Source organism: Squalius cephalus (assembly GCF_949319135.1).
Source record: "Squalius cephalus genome assembly, chromosome: 5".
Lineage (NCBI taxonomy): Eukaryota > Metazoa > Chordata > Actinopteri > Cypriniformes > Leuciscidae > Squalius > Squalius cephalus.
Genome location: NC_137126.1, coordinates 21,832,126 through 21,856,904, shown reverse-complemented (window position 1 = coordinate 21,856,904; position 24,779 = coordinate 21,832,126). Strand labels below are relative to the sequence as shown.

At 39.2% G+C, this 24,779-nt stretch overlaps 1 protein-coding gene across 4 annotated transcripts in view; it reads right to left on the bottom strand.

Annotated features, from left to right (window-relative positions):
• Positions 1-270: 270 nt before the first annotated feature.
• The window catches only part of mef2cb (myocyte enhancer factor 2cb), a 121,067-nt gene continuing 96,558 nt past the window's right edge, over positions 271-24,779 (bottom strand). For all 4 annotated transcript variants that reach the window (XR_013821389.1, XR_013821390.1, XR_013821391.1 and 1 more), the window contains 3 exons: positions 22,181-22,271; positions 4,506-4,551; positions 271-522 (listed from right to left, as the gene is read on the bottom strand). The gene's annotated coding sequence lies outside the window, so the exon portion shown is untranslated. The remainder of the gene's footprint in view (positions 523-4,505; positions 4,552-22,180; positions 22,272-24,779) is intronic.

Sequence of the window (24,779 nt, the reverse complement as noted above, 5' to 3'; positions counted from 1 at the left end):
GAATGGAAAGAAAGGATAATTGTACATTATAATGGTAGAAATATTGTAGAGGTGACATGTTCAGACTGAAGCAATAATTCCCCGTGCGGCAGTCCTTTAGTACTGATTCAGCCATGTCAACCCTCTCAATGCATCCGAGACTGATCATTTTAATACCCAGGATATTAAATATTTCATCACCCACAGTTCAGCAAATAAATCACAAGACCTGTTCCTTTTTTTTTTATAAAAATACACAATTTATTGAATGAATAAAATCTACAAGCATGTTGAAAAGTTGGAGCCTATAGCAATTTCTTCATAAAAATAATGCACTCCACATAAGGTTCAAAAGGTTTTTCAAGCTACTTTGTATGTCGCTCATAATGTGCCGTCAGACTGTACTGCGACATTAGGTCACAGTGGTCATCTTTCCACGTCGGCAAAGCTTGAATGAAATGGGCAGTTCATTGGGTTTGTGACCTGGTGTCTTCAGGTGCTGGACACTAATGAGGGTGGCATGTGCTGGAGAGCTCTCGCAACCTAACAGCAGAGACAAGAACATGTTAGAACGGACTCTCTTTTATAGCAGACATACATTACACACAGAAATATGACATTAAACAAGAAAGAACTGCATTAAATTCCCCTAAAATGACAGTGTTCCTAATCAGCTGTCTTAGTGCCTTTAGAAGAAATGATGTCAAATCTTTCTCAGCATTCACGTCACCAGAACTGAAGTTACTGTCGCTATACTTATCTTGTTTATTCATTGTTATGTTTGTACAATGCTATTTTATTAATACCATGAAAGACCAGGCGTGTTTTTAAGTGAATCAATCTTCAATCTTTACCTTATTTCAGATAACACAATTAGTTCAATAAGTATACTTTGCTGTATATAAAATTAGTTCTACAACAATGCAAAAGCAATAGTAGATGCTGTTTCATTTTACAAACTTTTTATAAGTTCATACTTCTTATTAAATTATTATAATATCTATATAAAAATATCTCAGTTTAGTTTGGCATTTATTCTACAATTAAATACCATAAAACTGTTTTTTTTTTTTTTTTTTTTTTTTTTTTGCGTGTACATAGGATACTGCAGGCTGTCTGTGATTTCCAGGCAACATATAAACTTTGCACACTGTTTAGTCACTGGTGTGCGTGTTTTGTCATTTTAAGCGAAACAAACATTTATCCAACATGGTTTATCAGAATTTGGAGTCAAAACTATCAATTGTATATTTCTTAAAGGGATAGTTCACCCAAAAATGAAAATCGTGTCATCATTTACTCACCCTCAAGCTGTTCCAAACCTATAGGAGTTTAAAAGACACAAAATAAGATATTTGTAAGAATGTTGGTAATCAGTCTGGTCTGTCTGGTTACCAACATTCTTCAAAATATGTTCTTTTGTGTTCAGCAGAAAGAAAGAAACAGGTTTGGAACACCTTGAAGGTAAGTAAATGATGACAGGATGTACATTTTTGAGTGAACTATCCATTTAAAGTAAAAAAAAAAAAAAGGTCAGTCTCAAAAAAGTATTTCTTTCATTAAAAAGTATTTCTTTGTTATTCCTCACTCTGGTTTGTGATTCGACACAAAGCACTAATTCTGACATTAAGACCTTGCAAATCCCTTGCTGCTCATTTAGTCCAGCTCAAGCTACCATGATCATTTCAATTATCAAGGAATTAAAAAGAACCTCTCTATCTCTCTCTCTCAATATATCTATCTCTCTCTCCCTACAGTACTAGGGAAGCGTCCTCATAAGCATCACAAAGTTTTCTACACAGCTTGCCAGTTTTATTAAAAGTTGTCTAGAGCTAAGAGGGATTTTGACATTCCCAATATTCCGGGCTGTCTGTCGGCAGGCTTCCAATGTATTATTATACCTCTTTAATATAGATACACACTTAATCCAAGTGTACAGTTTGAGGAGAACAGATCAATGAGAAATATGGAGGATCGTAGCAAAATGAACTGTCTCTATTGCCCTGTCAGACTTAAAGTGCACATTCATAAGCTGAATTCTGAAATGGTTTGGCTCTAATAGACCCGGAATGGCCCTCTGACTGCTGCTCTCAAGATCTTTCTTCTCAAATGAAACCTCATTGTAGGCACTACTTCACGTAGGCGCCATTGTTGAACCATTGTTTTCCCATTTTCTGTGTTTCAAGCTTGCAATAAAAACAAAACACAATGCTTTGCTTTAAATTTCACTGGCTTTGAGATCTGACTCGCATCCTGAAACATCATCTTCGATAAAAAATGGAAGGTATCACTATGACAATCCACGACTCCTTGCACTGACCTGGCGTTTAACTTCTTAAAAGGCCTTCGATTCTTCAACAAAAGGAAACTATACCCTGCCTCATTATGAAACATGAATCAGATGAATCACTTCAAGTCTAAACCATTATCACAGATTGTGAACGACAAAAAGATCACCAAGTTCTCAAAAATCTTCATGTACTGTTCGCTAACAAAGAGGAAAACAATAACGGAGTGTCCGACACGTTCTTGTCTTCACCTTTGTTCCTCCTTGTCGTCTCACATGGTTTTTGCTTACACTTCTCCTTATAACCTGATAAGAGTGTTTTTTTATATATATATTGTTGTGAAGAACACAGGTCTGGGAGGGTCTGTGTTTCTGCCTCCCGTCATTATTTCTTGTTTGCTGTCGGGCAAGAGAATAACTTATCCGATTCCACTTACCGCCTTACAGCTTTCTCTCTCTTTGTGTATTACAGCATTATATTTCTTGAAAACTTTAGAAGACGATAACAAGCATGAGATTTTATTCAGGAGAGGACCATTACGCCAGTACATATATACTGTTAGCCATATCTGAACATTTTTCCAGCTTTCCTTTTGAAATTTTAAAGAGTTACCGCAGTTAGGATATTGTCGTTTACGGTCATGTTTCCAGCATTTTCTTCAGTGGCTTGTTAGATTTGTCTCATCCAGCCATCTCCATTCTAAATCTCTTGTCCCAGAAAGTAAATAATTAAATACCAAAATCAAGACAACAACAAAAAGTACTTCAGCCCAGAGGAATAAATTAAAAGTGCTTGTTACATACAGCGTGCTGCCTCAGGAGAAGCATGTGCCTTTGAAGTGTGGTCCGAGAACGGCACAGATGTGTTTTTCAGCATCACTTTGCTTTTACTGACTCTGCAGAATTCATCATCCTATCTGTGTCAGATTCCTCTCCAACCGCACATTATTTCTCTGAGAAATGAAAGAGCTGCTTGAGCCACTCTTTCCCCAACTGAACCCCGCGACTCAATATGGCGCACACCAACCACTCCTGCTTCCAACCACACTGCTATCCTGAATGAAATGGGCAACGCCATCTAAGAACTCAAAAACTATCACCTAGACATCAAATTAAGTGTCCATGTGCACTAAACCCTGAATGCAGGGTAACTGAGAAGTACTTTGCAGTTTAGGGCAATGAACCAGCTATTAAAACAATTGTTGTAGGCTACTCGCTCTGCTGAAAAAAAGCCTTAACTGCTTTGCTGGTCTTAGTTGGTCTCCAAACCTGGTCAACCTGGTTGGCTCATTTTAGAGGGGTTTTGGACACTTTTCGGTCTAGGACAGAGATTCCCAATTATTTTAAATTTATTATGTGCTTTCATTTTACATTTTTATTATTTAATTAATTATTAGCTTTTCATCAATTCATGAACCCCAGTTTGAGAAGGCCAGGCCGAGAGACCATCTTAAGCCCGAAGTATACTGCAGCTGTCTGCGTTGTGTGACGGAATTTTCGCCGTCCGCGTACAGCCCAATTTTGTTGCATGTACAACAACAAAGTCCACAAGAACAAGTCTTTCCAAAGGAGTATATTGAAAGGCTTGAGCACTCAACTGTGCACACGATACCTGATTTCACATGTTCATGGATCATTATTAACATCTTTGTTGATCCTGGAACAACATTCCAATCAACTAATCAGATTTGAGGGACAAGTTTACAGTTTATGTCAAGTTTAGGCTTACAACCAGGGTTAGGTGCTTCTACATCAGTGTTATTCACCTGTAATTTCCCTCTGATTTTAGGGATAACTTATGGGTAGGGTTAGGTTTATGAATAGGGATAGGGGTTATGATTACATTTTCTGACAGGAACGTTGTTCCAGGATCAACAAAATAAGTTGCTAAAAGGAATGCTTCCAACTCTGCAAAATCAGGACGTGCCAAGCAAGACTTAAATGAAATAAACCTGGGACTTTAGGCAGGTTAAAGGGTTTTTTGTTTGTTTGTTTTTGTTTTTCATGGTCATCTCAGTTAGTATTAGCAAACACTGTTAAAAAATGTACAGCGTCCTACCAAAGGATAAGGAGTTTGCAATGGTTTGTCATGCCTTTGCTTCCTATGAGGCAACTTTATTTCTTTGATGCACCTCAACCAACTTTAACTGTTGAGTTGTTTTTGTCCCTCGGTGACCACCTCTTAACCCCAAATATGACCCCTCATTTTATGTGACATACATAACAGTACAGTACTAACCTTTCTTCCTCACAGCAAAGAGCAGCGCACCTCCTCAGAAGCATCACTAGAAGGAAAGAAGAAAAAAAAACAATAATTAGTGTCATGTGTGAATGAACTGCTTCTATACGTCTAGTTAAACCCGTCAAAATCTCTCTGCTCCTTTCTGACCTGAAGAAAATGACGTGACCTACTTCTTCCTCCACCTACAGCTCTTTTGTTGGTGTAGATAAAAGCAGCTCCTCACCACATATCTGACAATCCATAAGTAAAGCACATTCCAGTGCACAGTCTCACTCCCAACGAACACTACAAGAGTTTCAGCTATTATAAATAATTTACAGAATTTTTCATTCGCCCTTTTAACCTCTCTGCAAAAAGCACATTTGGCTCAGGTTAAAAATATATGCTCCACATCCGCTCGGTGTATGAAGGCGGATCATAACCTGGTCCTGGAGAAGCCTGTGGTTTAGTCGAGTCCCATGTTGTCCGTGCTTTCTTGTGCTGATGTGAAAACGAATGAATGTGCGACTATGGGTCGGAGGAATTTAAAAATGCTAACCAAATATCGTCCCTGACCAGGACGTCTCAAGGTCAAACTCAACTGTTTCTCCATTCAACTGTGAAAATCCTACTACTGCTTAATGTAACTATTAATACACATAATTGCTTTCCTTTCTTGTCCCACTGAATCAAGTGCTTTGCCCTGGGTTTGGTACGGCCCTGGCATGCTGCAGTGTTGCCATGGAGACCAGGATAAACCCTTGCTCTTCCAACAGGCAAGACGGGTGAGGCTAAGCATCCATGTACATACAAACACACCCCCATCTTGGTATCTGACACCAGACAGCACAAATATCTCGGTTCTTTGCCAGGGGCTCCTCTCCTTTCATATGTGTGCAAATGAATTCGTGGCCATCTAAGAGTGGGCGAGATCAACCCCGTCTTCCAACGGCTAACCCAATGGAGCAGGCCCGTCACAGGGCCTTTCAGAAACTGCGGAATCTGAGATAAATGCATTTAGCACTATGTAAAAAGGGGTGAAATATTTTCCAATTTTTATAATTTTCATAAATCTTTTCAGCTTTGACACTATAATTAGATATTTGGTAGGTCATATTTATCCATTAAATATTGTGTGTGTGTGTGTGTCTGTGTATAGATCTCTGCATGCTTTTGTGGGTATCCAGGGACATGTACAGTTTATCCCTCTGTTCATCCTGAAACGATTCTTTTCATTAGCTGTTATCAATAATGTAACAGTGTGCTTGTTCAGTTCTCTTCTCTCTCCAGTACAACATTACATATGCACTACCACATACACGAGCCAAGCAGGCATATGTGAGTCCACACAACACACACACACACACACACACACACACACACACACACACACACACACACACACACACACACACACACACACACACACACACACACACACACACACACACACACACACGACCTACAAACGATGTCTTATGTTTAGATATTAAATTTGTCAGTGTGCTCCCATCACACCATTTGAATTGGTTTTCAATCATTACACGATGGCACTTAAATTGGCTAAAAATAAAAATGAATTAAAAATACCCCAAAATATATATATAAATATAATAATAATTATTATTGAACTATTATTAAATTATTATTATTGTTTTTATTATGTACTGCATTGTTAAATAATAAAAAAAAAAAAAAAAAACCAAATAATAATAATAATAATAATAATAATAATAATAATAATAATGAATAATAATAATAATAATAATGTTGCAGGTTTAATACAAAACTGCTAAAACATCATTTCTCTCCCCAGGATGGAAGAGCCTCTACTTACTTACCCATACACTAAAGATAATCCTTTGTGATTGCAGGGCTAATTTGAAGTGTCAATTATTCTTATGCAAATGCATATGTTCTTTCTCACATTTCAAAAGAGGCTGAGCACAGATGGCTTCCCACAAATCATGCCACGCAAGGCAAAGCAGCCCGCCAGACAATAAGATCTTGTATAATGTGATGATGGTGTCTGCATGTCTGTCCTCCCTCATGCTTGTGGGTGCAAACTAGCTCTTGTATACCACCAACACAGCGATAACAAACAAATCGCCTGATATAGATATATATCCATGACCATTTATCAAAAGTCTAATAAAATGGGGGAAAAACAAGCGGTTAATATAGTTGAAAGTAACATTTATTTATATGTATGTTCTACATTTACTGTGTTGCATTTTATGGACGGCGACTTTAAACTGCATTGCCCTCTATAGTATACGCTGGCGAACATGGGCAGCAAAAAGGAGAAGAAAGAAAGAAAAAGGATAGTTAAACAGAAAGAAAGAGACAGTAAGGAACAAGAGGCTGCTCTCTCAGCGTGACCTGAACAAGCCACTAAAACGTGATTTCTGACAGTTTGCTAGCACTCAGACTGAGAGACAGCGGCCTCTCTGCTTTCACACTAAAGACCATGATTTTGCCTCAGAGAAGTCGGCTGACAGACACACCTGCTTCGAAACCAAGCAACTCCCAGACTAATATGTGGATAGGCTTCAACAAACTAGCATTGTGATGGCACTTTAAGAGCTGCAGAGGAAAGACAACTTGGTCATGTGGAAAAATTAGTTCATATTTTGAACGCAATATATACCAATTTATTCCTTTTTAAAAGGAAGATACCGGAAGAGACTGCACGACAAAAGACAGTGTTCCTTGACCTTCTCAGCTGATCCATCGCTTAACAAAAAGGAAGTGAAAAGAAGACCCCAAAGAAAACTTTTCAGAGGAGTGGATCAAACAACCAGCTCTGGCGTCTTGTTACAACACAACAATGGAGCCATTGAAACCAAGACTGAACATGGCAACTGGGTCCACAGGTTTTGATTGTCTCACAAAGGGTCAAGAGGGAGAGGAGAAGCTGAGTGTTGAGATATTTTAGACGATAATGGTGCTCCAGAAATGAGACGGTTTCAGTTTGCCAAGTTTGTTTTGACTTATCTACCTCAGAGGCTAAAGTTGTTAAACCTGGACGGCTAAAGAATTGTCCAGACTTTAATACCTCATGTCCATGTGGACAACGGATTGGCTAACAAGATACAGGAGTGTGTAGAGAGTGAATAAAGTGATCCTTTACACAAACACTGTTCCTGAATAATGTTAATTGGGGCATAAAAGCTGAACCCTTTCAACTCCACACCCTAATGCCAGTTAAGTTAGCCGCCACACAAAGCCAAACCGAGACGTTTGCTTACATACAATAGACAAAAAGGGCTTCAGACCTAATTGTACTTTGATTCACACATACTCTAAATAGCATTCACCCTTCATTGCTACCAACAAAAACTCAACTGGAAGATGTTGTACCCAAAACATCTAAGTGCATTGCGGCGGACAGCCCCGCTGAGGGGAGCACCTGTCTATTGGTTATCCAAACCCTATTGATTAGCCCTCATGGGTAAGAAGAACAGACAAATCTGATTAGAAGAAAGGCTCAGTCGAAATTTCTGTCAATCATTACTAGCAAATTTCGGCCTTCCTCAAGTCCCTGTAACTCAAAGTACTGTATCACTGTATCAAGTGTTTAATCATAATTGCATCTTAAAGGGATCATGAATTGAGAAATAAATGTTTTTTCTTTGATCTTTTGACATATAAGAGGTCATTGTATTATACAAATAAAGTTTCAGAATTCAAAACTTATAAGTCCAAAAACATATTTTATTGAAACCAAGCTCATGAAAACAAATAATTTCGGATTTTATCACATTATTACATCATAGCGCACCGAAAGACCAACCCGATCTCACGGCAATTCATATGTATTTTACGAGGTGGCTAATTCGTACAAATTCATACCACTTCTGCAGAAGATCAACATCATTGCCTCTTTAGCCCCTCCCACCGACGCATGTCGTAGTACTAAATACGAGAATGAAGCAAACACAGGATTGTGCCAAGTTGTGGAAAAACAGTCTTTGCATTGCCCTCCTTGTGAGTCTAACATTAAGAATGCAGGGATGAACTTCATCAGGTCGTGTCAGTAAGACACTGTTCGCTTCATTTTACTGCAGATCTGTTTTTAAACAAGACACAGTTCGACCCAAGCTTTTCAGAGAGACTGAAAATAAAAGATGATGCAGTGCCAACTACATTGGATCCAACAGTAATGTCGCAACACACAAGTGTGTAACAGTGTTTTTACCATGTGTCACTATTGCTTTGTCTGTTTGTGGCGGATGTTAGTCGAGCCTCAGTCAGGTCAGTCTTGAAACATCCGCCACACACTGTTACAGATCGTTTGATATGCACTGAGTATTTATACTGTCGTGCCGCAGTCAGACTGAATAGTTGTGATTTGCAGTTCTTTCCTTTGCCACGTAGAGAACGCTGCTTTTGTTATTGTTTTGATCTAAGCCATTCGCTGTAATCCTGAATAAAAGCTTCAGTGAGTGACATCTTCCTTTTTGTCATTAGAAAGACATTAAAACACGCTTCTTTTTATTTAACACGACACTGCACTTTATTTGCCACAACCGAGACTTATAAAGCAAATGTAATATGCATAAATGTTTCACATTGTTGGTAAATGTTTCATCTATGTTACAATAATTTACAACATCCCTGCCATTACATGTATGGAACACTTTTGAAAACTTCCTATGTTGAAATGATACACATAGGACGTTTTCAAAACAATTCTATACATGGTGGGGACGTTGAAAATTATAATATGCAATATAATAATATGCAAAACGGTTACCAGATCATAGCAGTGGGCGTTTACTTCCAAGTCTTGAATGTGGCACGCCTAGCGTTCGAAAGAAGATAGAAAATAGCATATTACTACTAAATTAGAATGCTTTTTGATGTAAAAATCTTGATAACATTATAAGTGGACCTCAGAGAACATGATAATTTAAGAAAAAAAATGCAGTTCATGACTTGCTGCAAAACAGGAAACTACACATTAGTAGTCCACTCATCACCTCTATAGAGACCAGTTGATGTCTAGACTACAAGTAATGAACAGATACAATGGAAAAATGGTTCCCTAATGTCTCTTAGAGATTGTTTGCTAAAATAATGGTTCCCCAAATGACCAACTACAATTAAAGAAACTCTAAAACTAATCTTATAGTAGCAGTAAAGGTTTACTTCCAGCAGAATTCTGAAACCTTCCAGTACAAAATGGTGGCTCACTTCACACCAAAAGCTAAGTCCAGACAAGCAACCATGATACTGTCACAAACACTGTCACTGTGAGGGCGGACATGCCTATTCACACAGCTCACACTAGTCTCTCCATGTGCCAGTGTTTTTCCTTTTCACCTATCTCCCCCAAAAAAGTGTGTGTGTGTGTGTCATACACATCAAAACGGTAAGGTGAATCCTTTTGAGCTGGCGGTGCAGTTGGCCACAGAATGAATAAACATCCATGTCAGGAGAAACTGATACACTCCCCTTTTCAAGCAGACGGGCCTCTCGTGGGAAATCCAGCACTAACACAATGGATAGAGACTGCCTTTTGTTGAGTCTCTCAGCTATGGGCTACTTCTTCTCTCGAGTCTGTAGGCTGAACAGACCACTCCCCTCGGTTCCTATTCCACTTCTCGCACACAATTAACTTGAACCTTTTTCACACTTATCCATACTAGAATGTGTTTCTAATATGTCACTTCAGAGAGTTGGAAATCAGAAATGATGTACGCTGGCTCTCAACATGGGATGCTGGTGTGTCCCTACCAGGCTTAAAAACAGCTAGTTAAGCTACCAGCCTAAAACAGCTAAAATACCTGTTGTAAATTCATACTAGTCTAAGCTGGTCTTTTCAACTCCTTCCTCAACCCATAGTTAATGAACTCATGGTGAAGATTTTTAATTCTGGCTCCAAATCCTCTGAATAGTAACAACATGATGTTCATCCAAAACAAACTCTAAGGAAGAGCTCCCGACAGGTCAAACTGAGGGGATTTACATGAAGTTTATCCGTATAACTCCCTAGTCTCTATTGGCTGGCTGAGTGATTTTCCCTTTTTCAGGGATGTTCAACACTAAATTTGAAATTAGACTTGAACTTGAAATATTACATACTTTACATGTACCCATATCACATACAATAACTATGGCAGCTGACAGGTCACCACTATGTCTTCAACATTCAAATGGAAAGCAATTTCCATAAAAAAAATAAAATAAAAAAAATCCATTTGATATTTCCTTAATATTTATATTTATATCTTAAGGGGTCTTGCATCAGCCTGAAGGGGTTTATTCTGAGAGAACAACCGACTGGATGTACATTATCCCGCTTATTACATGGCTACTACACATAAGTAAATAACTAGACACAAAATAGTGATATATTTTTTAATTTAATAAAATATTGAGTCGACCTAATAAAATATTTCGACTCAATATTTTCATTTAAGCTTTGCGTTTCCGCGGAGAGAGCAGTTGCTAGCGCTGCAAGTTCAAACTAGATGTACATTTAAGTGATACAGTACAGTCATACCACTTATTACACACATCATTTTGCCACATAAATAATTATGGTGAGGAGAGATATTGATTTGAGATGAAATTGTTTTAAATTTAAAACTTTAAATCTTATATTTGAAATTTTAAATCTTATAATCCAACAGAGTACAAAACAATAGTCGCAAAATGGCAGCAGCTGCGTTTTTATGAAACAAGAGAGAGCGAGTCCATGATACTGGATGACAATTAAACAACTGTACACAAAATATTGATTTGACTGAGTTTTAATATTTTATTAGCTCACCAGACGCAAAACTTCCACGAAGAAAAAATGTTCCTAGCAAGCATATAGCGCTGCTGACTTCAGTAACGCGGTTGTTATGGTTGTTATCGGGGAATAACTTAACGCTGGATGGTGCGATTGACCAAACAGAATTCCACATAGTCGTGTAATAATATTATATAATAGAACAAAACCCAATTACCAGTTAAACAAAGCTGCAGTATTCCATACAATTGCATGTCAACTACACTGATGTGACAATGTCTCAGTGTTAGTCAACACTGAAAACAAGATTTGTATATCTTGAGCTCAGTTTACATACCCTGATCTGCCCTTTTCCAGCCATGCTTTAAGAGAAGATTTCTCTCACTCCCCTCATCTTTCATTCCCTCGCCCTATTCTTTGCTTTCAGCTCCCATTTGTGTCACAATAAAGTTGTTATGCATGACAGTTTGGTAAGCAGAATAGGTACTGCCCGAGCCTGCTGTGTGGCTACAAAGTGGGCCCATTCTCTTCGGCCGGGCTCAGTTACGGGGCCCTGGGCAGTGGGACAAGGACAACATTGCTGGGACATTCCCAGACTGACGGAAACAATTAGACTCAAACCACAGTGAATCTTGGATCTCCTTGTCCTTTAAGCAAGGACATCTTGATACAGTCCAACTCTCAGTGAACCAAGTATCTTCTACAGTTGAATGGGGATCTAACCAAAGACACAGGTGTGCACAAATTGAAGGCTCATTTCACTTGGTGCTTTAAGAGATTGTTCACCCAAAACTGAAAAATTTGTCATCATTTAATCACCCTCATGTCATTCCAAATCAGTATGACTTACTTTCTTGTGCAGGACACAAAAGAAGAATGTTGGTAACCAAATCGTTTTGGTGACCATTGACTTCCATTGTACAGACAAAACCAGTGGGTTATTCTGATAATCTTGATATTACAAATATAGGCTTTGTTAGAATTTGTTAGAAGAGGAAAATTAAGTCATTTTAGGTTCTTTGAGGTACCAGTACACAGATGGTTATCTAAAAGAACAATAGAGGTTCTCAACTGGCATCAGGCTGCAAAACATGTTTGCAATCTTTGCTTTTAAAAGAGTGCCTTTTCCAATGCTTATGAATAACATATAGAGAGGGATTTATCTTTATAAGGTAAAAGTAAAAAGGGTTTTACTCTGCAAAAGTAAGAAGAGTCTTTCTTTGCAGGGATGGAGGCTTGTCGTCAAATTGAAAGAGGGCAGGGACAATGCAACGCAAATCTAAAAGGCCTCCAATCCACAAGGACTCGCACAGCAACCATGGGAATGAAGGCTACTGGGGTTCAAGGTCAATGCTAGAATAGAGGCCTGCAGATGCATTGTCTGCTTTGCCCTCACACATTCCTCACACACATATGCAAACATACACACCACTACCAACAGAAGTCATCAGCACCCCCACTAGCACAGGTCTGTTTGTGTGTGACACAAAACCAACAAAAGCAGCAGTTCCGCCTGTATGTACGTGTGTGTGTGTGGGCGCATTCACATGTGCATACTCACTCGTCCTATAGACCCAACAGCTGTACACATACACAGAGGATAAATTTCCCACAGCTTTGTTTGTCCGTCCAGACAAGCTTGGAGCTAGCTGGCCAGCTAGCTGTGAGAAATGATCTAAGACCTAGTGAAAAGAAAGACTTTGGCCAAAGCTGAGGAGAGAGTCTGTGATTAGCTCCTTTGTTGGAGGTCTTTTGAGCTTCATTGGCTCCAAAGAAAGACCGTCTAATGAATCCATCCAAGCTTGGCCCAAACTTTGTGTGGACGACAAACTAAGTTATGGTGGTCTGCCGGTGCACCGCCGCACAGCATAATGATACAGAACGTTTGCACATATGGTCCCCTGATTTCAGGACCCCATGTAAGCACTTTCTCATATGCCTGGTCATCCGTTCGCTCCAAGACACCAGGGGCACTGAGCCAGGGGGATGAGTTTACTAGGCCTGGTGTGATTGAAATTGGTTTGAAAGTCTTTACCTCTGTACGTCTGTATGAAAATGCACATAATAAGTAAATATGCCTTAAACCATATTATATTTTGCAGTTCTTTATAAAGCTACCAGCCACTGGCAAATGTTAAATTTATATGATAAAATCATTTTTTACTTGTATTTGGCAATTGGCGAGTGTTAATATGGGACCCGGCAAATTATTAGATTTAGACTATTAGAAGTATTCACTGGAACATGTCTATGGGAATGAGAGACAGCCGTTTATGTATTTCACTTATTTTTATGTAAAAACACTTTTGATTGTTGCATTGAAGCAGTGCAAGAGATCTCCTATTTTATCACAGCACATGCCATTTTCTCAAATAACAACCTAGGAGAAAAGAGGGAAAAGTGCACTGACACGGGGTATTCCTCAGTTGCAGTGAGGGGCTGCACGCACCCCCCGCCCTTTCGCTTCTCAGCGGCACCCACAGAAGGCAGAAAGGCTTTCTGACATTGCCCTACATTCAGCTGACTGATCCCACACACACAGTCTTCTGTCACAAATAATCATTACAGCCGCACACCCTCTTTCTCTCCCACTGTATTAAATATTGAAGATTTCAACTTTCAACTGGGAGCATGTTCAAGCACCCTCCCATCAAAACACAGAGACGTGCACACACGCACACACGCACACACACACACACACACACACTCACACACTGCCCTAGCTGCAATACAAACCACCTCTATTAGAGTGTCAATCGCATTCAGATCTTTCTTTTCTTGCCAGCGCTGACTGTCAGAATATATGGAAGCCCTACATCCTCAGACGTGACTGTGCCCACGCCCATCCATCCATCCCCACACATTTATATGCTTTCTTTCTTTCTTTCCGTTTCCCTTTGTTCCTCTCAACACATCAAGGTGCCCTGCATTTCTTCCTAATGTTGGCTAATGCTTTCGAAAGAATACCACCCGAGTGCTGCTGCCCGCCTCTGTTGCGAGTACCCATGTCACCGGATCGTCATTAATTATTCCCTTACTTACAACATGCTGTTGCCACGGTAATGTGCCATTAAGGAAGAACCAAGTGAATGGCAGTCTCTATGCAAATGAGGCTGCCACAAAGACCCTGGGCGCGGATTTGCAAATCGGAGGATGCTGCGATGGACACACTCTGTATTAGAATTGAATAAAGGGACGATAATGTACCTGGGCTTCCTTTTTAAACACAACGAGTGCAGGAAGGAGCAGAGAAGGAGGGTTTGGAGGAAGCACCTGGCATTTTAGAAAATACAGGGGGGTGTGTGTGTGTGGTATTTGACAGTCATTTGAGGGACGAGTTGGCAGGGACCATCAGATTAACAGCAGATGCCTCTGCGACAAATCCGCAAGTCTTCGATTTAGTTGTAACTCGCATGTAAAATAAAGAGGTTTGGAATACATTTAGAATATGTCCTTGTCGTCCTGACGAGTTTGCTGGGATTGCGGTGCCGCCGGTAGTGGTGGACATAGTCACGCACAGCTTTAGATAATAATCAGAAAATTATTTTTGCCTGTGATGTCTCAAAATGAGAAGAGTAAAAGTATGTGGGAAGGGGAGAATGAGAAATGCAAAGATGAAGATTTGTGCCCCGCTGAACATTATGCTGTTTTGGCATGTAAACCCTGAGCCAATCAAAAATGGTGTTCTTGAAGCATTTAGGGATGGCAGACCAAATCAGCATGAAATCACAAGGCTGCATTACTTACACACTGTAATATTATAAATAAACCATATTCACGTTTAAAAAAATAAAATAAGCCAACAAATCGGTTCATTTTTTTTTGTTATTTAACTGTTCAATGTGTGCAATATTTGATTGACATCCAAATAGTCTCTGCACTGTTAATGCGAGCAATATTAAAAATCATATTAATCACACATTTTAGTATTACTATAATGCCCAAATTACAATGCAACCATAACACATTCAACTCAAAAAACAAATTCACTTACTGAAATGCATTTACAGCACAATTCTTATTTTAAAGGAAAGCCAGTTCACTGTGGAACAAATATTGTTTAAGTTTTTTTTACAAATATTATATAAGCTTTACAATTTGAATTTTAAAGTCATCAATTTCACTCATAATTTCCCATCAGAGTGATCAGTGATGGATTGACTGATTCCGCTCGAGTAGGAATTCCAGACGGAAGTCATCGCAGGTTGCCGGAGAGAGAACTGTCCCCTGCCTTTTGGATACAGATTGCAGCCATTATCAGGACAATTTCCCAGGTGGAGAAAAGCATCAGAGGAGTCTGGGATAACGTTGAATAAGAATCACAGACGGAGACGTGTTTGTTGGGGTGGGGTGGTGGGATCTTCAATTTTATATGCAATTGTCATTGTCTGCTGCAGACTTTCCCTTTCTGCAAGTTTTATTTCGTAAAAGCCATCACTGCCAGGATCCGAAACAGGTCATTGGGTGCCTTCACAATTTAGAGGGCATTCTTGTGTGTTACTTCTAATATGTGACATATGATTTAACAAATCCACAGATGGAGAGGAAATTCCAGGTATCAGACATATTTGATATAAAGTAAATAGAGTACAGAGAGTAAGAGGTAATAACAACAAAACAAGCTCAGAGGGGCTTTGATGACAAACAAATCTGTTGTTGTGTTTCCACACACATACTTTACACTAAGCTATATTTTCCTAAGGTATAGTTTGTGCCTTTGACAATCATGTATTGACGTTCTACCTCTCTCTGTCTCTTTCTTTATCTCTCTCTCTCACACACACACACACACACACACACACACACACACACACACACACACACACACACACACACACACACACACACACACACACACACACACACACACACACACACACACACAAATGGGCAAACACTGTCACTTGCTGCTGAGAGTCCAATCAAGCATTTGAATGCAGTGACACATTCAGTTTTTTTGGAAATGACAACATTTATTCATCAGGGAGAGAGAAATTTCATTCAAAGACCCCACACTGCTCTGCCGGGGTCGGTCTGGCCCTGTTAATTGATTGCTTCTCACTAACAAGGCTGTAAAGTCCTCCATTGTGCACCTCTTCCTCTATGCTAATGAAGTCCAAACACAACACGCTCTTTCTTTCGTTTCCTCTCCGCATCCCCCTTCCTCTCTTTCTCTCTCCAATAGGAGGTTTTGATGTGAAGATGCTATGACAGGCTTGCTCTCTTTCTCTCTCTGCAGCTGGCACGAAAGATGTGATAGGAGCCAGGACCAGGAAGCAGTAATGGGATCATGGGAGAGTGATTGCAAACACATACACACCTCCAAGTTTCCCCTCACACTCCCCCTAATGAGGGGTAAAGGGACAATATCGTCATTGTTCCCCCCATGTTTGGGAACCTCGGGCCAAGAACAATTGCTGTTTACCCAAGCAGTGGCGAAAGTCCTCGCTGTGTCCGTTAATTAATCGGAGGGCTCCTGATTAAGTCTGCTCTAAACACCCAACTCAAAACTACCTTTCAGATCCAGCCATTAGAGATGAGGGATTATCGGTAGGCGCTTCCTGCCGCTTTCATTTAGTTTTTACACCATCCACCGTTTTCTATTCCTATTTGTAGCGCACGCACGCACACACACCTGTACTCTCATTGTCTATGTAAGAGCACTCATTTCCTTGATTTATCAGCAAAATACAAAGGCTGAGGCAGAGATACAAAAGTGAAAAAGGGATAAATTATTAAATTAATAAATAAATAAACCAGCAGTAATAATAATAATAAAATGTATTACTATTATTACTATAATATTAATTATTATTAATGTCAATTTTGCTATGAATTTTTTTTTTGTGAATTTGTAATGTCGGAAAATAGCAATAATTATCATATAATTAATACACAAGTAAATGTACATGTTTTATTGAAATTGCATTCAGAGCAATTAAATGCCATTACAAAAGACGTGGAAGTCCCACCGTAACATCTTCTCCATGCTCATTTGTATTGCTGAAGTCACCCTCTCGTTTACCATCATATATCTCGATACTACAATCGATAGGCAAAGCACCATCATGAATATGTGCAATTAGGCAGGGCTGGTGAGATTTTTCCGACGTATGGGATGTGACATTTGTAGGGCAGAAGCACAGATCAGCATAAGCGAGAGTGACAAATGCCTAATCCCTTCCTCCACAATTTAACATTTTTCAGGTCTATCGGAATACGCTCTTACATACACCACATATTCACACATTTGAATTCCCAGCTCAGCTGTGGTCATACGGTGTCATGGATATGAACAACACCACCAGAGCAAGAACAAGAGGAGACTTCTTAATGGATCGTGAAGATTTGTCAGAGTGCTCTATACAAAGGCCGTCCTGTATGGAAATCACACAATTTTTGAAACAGTTTGTGTGACAGAGTGAGTTTCAAGGATAATCAATTTGTGAGTTATTGAGAGGAAAAAAAACATACAATGCATATACAGTTATATTCACACACCACAAAGAAAAAAAGCTAAATGATAGAGAAAACCATCCTTGAAGCTTTTTCCCTAAAGCCATGTGAATCCAGTGAAAATAGATTATGTGTTCACTATACTTTTAGCTGTCAAATCACTGGCAATCCTCGCCAATTCATCACATACCTACTTCAGTTGAAGTCTGCCACCAGGCATTTTACATGAAAACATGCAAAAGAAAATTCTATTTTATTTCTCAAAGTAAGCAATACAATATTGCCAGGAAATTACTGTTCGCTGCAGTGCGCTTAAATAAATATATATTAGGAAATGGCCACATATGACTACATAAATATGCGCTTTATACACGTATATCTCAATCACACACACACTCTCAGGCAGACTGGTTTTATTCAGGTGTGGGTGTTTAATTTAGCTGAGAGACGTCTGTGAACCCTATAATACGGTTCAGGTCTGAATCCTCTTGGAAAATCATCAACCCATAATCCTTTACATTGTGTCGCATTCAAATGAGGTGCTGGAACTCCCACTAACGCAGTGTAGCAGCGACGGTTAATTTACACGCGCACATACACTGAAACAGAAATTGTTATAACCCCCACACACATACTGTATATAGTAACAAAATATGAGTAAAACACACACACACACACCTGCATGTAACGTGGCACATTGCACGAGCTCCTCCTTGCAAACCTCTTCCCCCAACTAGCTACCACACACATCATGTCACACACACACACACACACACACGGCGCATGGCGAGGCGTCGCTCACACCACCCAGGAAATTAACTTGACATTTTATGGCGACCACAGAGGAAAAAAAATATGGAAGGAAAGAAGAAAGAAAACAAAGCGTACCAAAGGCACAGATAACATAAACCCTCTCCCGAGCCTCGCCATCATATTCGCCAGGATTTTCACCGATCTGCAATGCAGACGGCACGGGGTGGCCACAGAAAATGAGCTTTTCCTTCCTCGCCCGCCTTCCTCCGGAGACGACGGCTGTCTCTCTCTCTCACTCTTTCTCTCCCTCGACAAATGCTTCCTGTCTATTTTCATATCCAATTCAGTTGGTCCCATTGGCACGGTTCTGCCTGATGTGAGGTTAACAAAATGAAATAGAAACGGGACAATCTCACCTCAGTCTAAGCTTCCAATTAAAATGATACAGCCGCCCATGTCAGAGAACGAGAGCGCATTGAAATGAGGAAGGAGAGTTGCTTTGTGGCCGCTTGGATTTATTTTTTCGTATATGCGTGTGCATGATGGACGGAGCCATATTGTCATTGCGACTCTTCCTGCATGCACACACACACACTTTTCTTTTCCATTTCTTTGACACAATCAATCTCTGCTAAAGCATTGCTATTGTACAAAATAGCAAAATATTGCAGAAAACAAAAACCAAAAAAACGGTGTATATTTGCATCCTCGCACATGACGTACATATGAAAGTGTGTTTCTAAGAGGTGCAGCGGCTTAAAGCCGTTGGGCCAGCGTTCGCTGTCATAACCTCAAAGAAAAGATTCAAACACACCCTTGCATAAAGAGTCCAAATTAATGTATCTCAGGATGCTGAGTGCATGGACAGACAAACCTGTGCACACACACACACACACACACACACACATGTGCTTGTCTGATTTCGGTGCATCTCTCTGTGGCTGGGTCCTGCTCTATTAGACATGCAGGAATGTTAACATCATTATGCATTATTCTGAGTGTCTGTCTGTGCCTTCACACCCCCCCTCCTCTCTCTCTTTCTCTCTCTCTCTCCATTCGCCATATTGTGTCTGAGGAGAGGCCCAGACATGTGTGTGCCACAGACTAACGCAGTATTGTGTCTCCTGTCTGGGGATGGGCATTATTTTAACGGCCTTTCATGTGCTGGTGCACACAAATCACTGATCTTTTCGGAAATGGAAGAAGTGGCAAACACACCCATACGGACAACCACACCCACTCACACACGTACAGAAATTGTATTAATGCTCCACAGATGCCTTGCAAATAACGCCCAGGTTAGGTTGCCGCATATCTAAACAAAAGCACAACGTGTGCATGCGATATAACCTACAAAAACTGTGAAGGTAGGTAGACGTAGGTAGGTAAGAAAGAAAGAAAGAAAAGAAAAGAAAAGAAAGAAAGAAAGAAAGAAAGAAAGAAAGAAAGAAAGAAAAAGAAAGAAAGAAAGAATAATATTGAATTATATAATTTTGAATGCTACATTTGCTAAATGTGGCGCTGAGCGGCTAAAATGATATTACTATCAAGAGAGTGTTTACTTATTATGCAGCTTCATTCAAAATGTAATCAGTTGTCCCATTTTCAGACTGTTAATGGGGAGGGGCCGTTATATTTGCGAAATATCTCTTTGGCAATAATGAAAAGCCATTGAGACACTTATAAAATGTCATTAATTCTGATCAAGCTGAAGCACTGACCTCATTTTTTTCTTTTTAACCCAATATTTTACTATGCTGAAAAAAGGCATTTTGAAATTCCACAGCCTAGATTTTAGGGGAAGAAATAAATGATTTATTAATAATTTCTTCAATGAAATCTCTGTACCTCTATTTTCATCCTAATAACGAATGGTCTCGGGTTACGTTATCTAACACCTCTATGGATTATGCAAACTTATTTCATTGATATATTTTATAGTTAAATTGTCTGAAAATGCTACAGTGATATTTTATCATAATTTCTAAAGCATTGTGGTAAAAAAAAAAGAACAATACAACGGTGAAGTAGGTGATGAAGGTAGCAATAAGCAGAACTTACAGCAGAGAGCAACTCTCAGGTGATAAAGCGGATCCTTGTTTAAGATAAAACCATCTCTCGTGGGTGTGTGGGAGTGCAGTAGAATATATGTAGATTGAATAAAAAACAGGTTGGAGTGTTTATGCAAAGCATTTAAATTAATATGCATGATTTTTTTTTGTGTCTTTTAACCTCAAATCTGGCATTCCGGAGAAATTCTTAAAACATTGTGCCCTGAGAATATATGTAAACATTCGGTGTATTTGCAGTGAAACTAGACTATAGCCTTTCCTCTGCCTCCCCCTCTCAACTCCTCCCTTTTGCTGCTTGAAATCTGCATACATTTGCATGTCATTACCATGCGCATATTCTTTGTTCTGAGAGGGAAAGGAGGATGCGGTTTATAACCGCGTCGCACACCTCTGTTATGCGATCCGCTTGAAGATGCTTGTATATTTAATGAATGCAAAAATGCTTCATCATCTGTTGTCACGAAAGGCTAACTAGCATTTTAAAAATGAGACCCCCCCCCACCCCCCAAATTTTTTTTTTTCAAAAAATGGTTATATAACAAACTGAGTGCTATAAATTGTGGCATGTGGGGATTGTTGAATAAAATATTCAATTACTTTTCAAATGTAAAATATTTCTACTATTAATAAGACCTAAATCATTCAATGACACGCATGAATGTTTATTTTCACAAACTACACCCGGCTATAGTGAAATGCACTTAAATTGCGTCCGAAGCGGATTTAATTTTACGACACCATATGCATTCAAACGTGTCACATAAAACACAGCGATACAGGACGTTTGATAAACAGCATAAGCATGGGCTGGCATGCTGTAAACTGACATCTATTGTCCTTGTGGGCTCTTCGCTTTGTGCCGCAGCCAACTGTAATCATGCAAACGTAGGCGCCAGACTTCATTAGCTCCTCAGGGCCAACGCTAATCACACCACAGCAAGGCACAAGAGAGGAGGGGTCACAGAGTATGCAGAAAACAGCCGGGCATTGCCTGCGTGCTGCTGATATACATGTATAGTGTACTGATAGCATGCATGCTAGCACTGACTGCTTTTTTTTTGCGTTTTCTTATATCTGCAAACTTTGCTAGTCAGCTTTCCAGGTATGCAAATTCACAGTTTATAAAGTGAAATGTTAAAATATGTAGTGGCTGGCTTTGAACTCTGCTTTGCTGGTCACCAGCATACGGTATGTTTTGATTGTTGGGACCAGCATGGGTTGCTGGTTTGCTGGTCGCCAGGAGTGCTAGTGGAGCATCTACACCTGCTCAGTATTGTTTGAGAATGGTTTGACTATGCTGGTCCACCAGCTAGACCAGCACTATACAGGTTCTAACCAGCCTGGACCAACATGGATTTCGTGCTGGTTTACGCTGGAATTTTCAGAAGGGAAGACATTTTATAATGCAATGAAAAAGACTGGAAAGTAAAGGTGCATCTGAAAAAGTAAGATAATAAAGTGCACGCTGTTAATCTTTAAGTGCACATTAAAGACTGTCTGTTCTGACAGAAATGATGAGAATCAAGACTTCTTGAGGCCAGCATGCTATGTTGCAACTATACAAATCTGTCAGGTAAAATAACACCAATAATTGTACAAATATATTTATGGGCTGATGCAGCCAGATTTGTATTTGTTTTTACATTTGGATACATCGGTGAACTCACCTCATGTTGGTTTATCATTTGATAACATTGATGCCAGGTCCCACATGCTCAATTCAAGTGGGTCAATTAACGGTCACATTTTCCTTCAGCCCTGCAACACAAAGAAAAAAAAAAGGAAATTTTGACTTTAAAAATCACTAAACATGCTCAATTTGTTTTGCAGCGATTTGAGCAAATTTCCACCTGTTTTGATGACATAAATGAAGTAAGAATGTGCCATAAACGATGGTTAATGTGGTTTAATATTTAGCAAACAGTTCACTGAAAAAAAAAAAAAAAAAACGATAAATGCCAAATTGGACACAAAAAAATAACATTATACAACTGAGAAATATGTTGTGAAGTGAGTCTGTGTGAGGGAATTGCTACAGCATAGTTATGCTAGTGTATGTGAGTGAGTGAGTGAGTGAGTGAGTGAGTGAGTGAGTGAGTGAGTGAGTGAGTGAGTGAGTGAGTGAGTGAGTGAGTGAGTGTGTGTTCTACTGGTATTCTCTACATTATGAGGACCAAATGTCCCCACAAGAACAGTATACTACCCGTAAATTTTGACCTTGTGGGGACAGTATTTTGGGTCCCCAATAGGAAAAGAGCTCATAAATCATACTAAGTGATGTTTTTTGAAAATGTAAAAATGCAGAAAGTTTTCTGTGATGAGTAGGCTTAGGGATAGGGTTAGTGTAAGGGGATGTAATATACAGTATGAACTTTAAAAATCATTATGTCTATGGAAAGTCCCCATGGAACATAGAAACCCAATGTGTGTGTGTGTGTGTGTGTGTGTGTGTACACAGGTATATGTGATTTATGAGGACAGAAATGTGTATAATGATGGGTATTACAACGTAAACATAGATTATGAGGACACTTCCTGTACCATATGGCTTAAAAACATACTAAACTGTTCTTTTGAAATTCAAAAAAATGCTGAACGTTTTCTGTGATGGTTTAGTGTAAGGGGATAGAAGATACAGTTCGTACAGTAAAAAAAATAAAAAAATAAAAATAAAATATAGAGTCCCCCTAAACCACATATTCTAGAATGTGCGCGTGTGTGTTAGTCCAGTTTTGTGATGTCGCTGTGTCTATGGCATATGTGAATATGTGTTCATCTGAATGATAGTGAAGGAGGACAGAGTTAAAGCCAGGATGAAATCAAGTCTGCCCTCCACAGCTGTATAGGATATGATCTTTGGATGTCCAGAAAGACACTCTGCCCATGAGTTGCTGCAGCTGGTGTAACCAGCATTGCAGTTACCTTGAGGGGGTTCACCACTGGTGACTTTTCAGATGAAATGACTCTTTCTGTTTCAAACCATCCCCGTGTATGGGAGAATACTGGCAGAGGCTGCCTGTCACCTCAAAGTATGTCTCTGGCCAGCAGAGCCCGAGATCTCTGCAGCTATGCATTCCCTAGTGAAACACACACATACACACACACAACTGCTCTGCTCTACTGTCGCACTGATCCAGAGCATAACATTATATTTATTTTTGCACATATTTAAGCATATACATTCTTGTGTGCGAACAGCTCTGTAGTTTGCAGATGCTGAAAGCTTAACATGAAGCTTTTGAATGGTTTTCTGATATGTGTAGCAAGAAGTAAACATGCAAAGTAACACATCGGCTACAGATACTGCCGGAGGGCTGCAGCTTTTCAAGCCAAATGTGTATATTTATCAGTAGCTGTAGATTTTATGCAATTGAAATGCATAATATGCATTTTTAGCATATATTCCTTAGCCTGAGAGATAACCGTTTAGCTCTAATTGAGAAAGATTGTTGTTTTTTATTACACTACAACACATTAAGGAAGACTCCCCTGAACCTATAGGTTTCAAAAAAGCTTTTTTTTTTTTTTTTTTTTGTAAACCTGTGCAGTGTGTGTTATCTCCAGAAACTCTCAAAGAGCGGTGTAGGGCCATGTCCACATAAAGGTAGTATTCTCCTGACACATGTCAGAGGCAGAGTGACAGCTGTCAGCTTTTATTAAGCCTCTGTGTTCGTATGGCTTGAGCTTTTGACTTAGTCACTGCTGCTACAATGCACAATGCATTTTTTTTCACATGGGCTAATAATATTTTATTACATTTTCTGTTGGTACCTTTGAGTAACAGTGGTTTTTGAGACTTTTAATCCCATCTCATTATATGCCTTTACAAGACTTGTTAGGCCTTTACATGTTTATTAGCACATAAAAAATAAAGAAAATAAACCTCTCACATCATAAACCCTTAGAGGACTTAGATGTTAATTATAGCATTACAATATCTCATGGTTCGATCACATGATTAATAGCTGACCGCTGCTTGGCTATTATATTCTATGAGTCAGTCTTGACAGCTTATGTGCTGAAAAGCAAATGTATAAGGCAAAAACAAAAAGCAAATTCCAATCAGAAAATAGAAATTTATTAAAAAAACAACAACAAAAAAACGCAAAATACAATACAATAAAAGAAATGACAGCATTTTGTTTCATTTGTGAGGATGTTATCTCTTGGATCCCCAAATGTTATAGTTTCTGTATACAATAACAAAATATAAGCTTCAAATCGATCACATAATAGCACATTTCATGTAAAGGAATGTTACTGTAT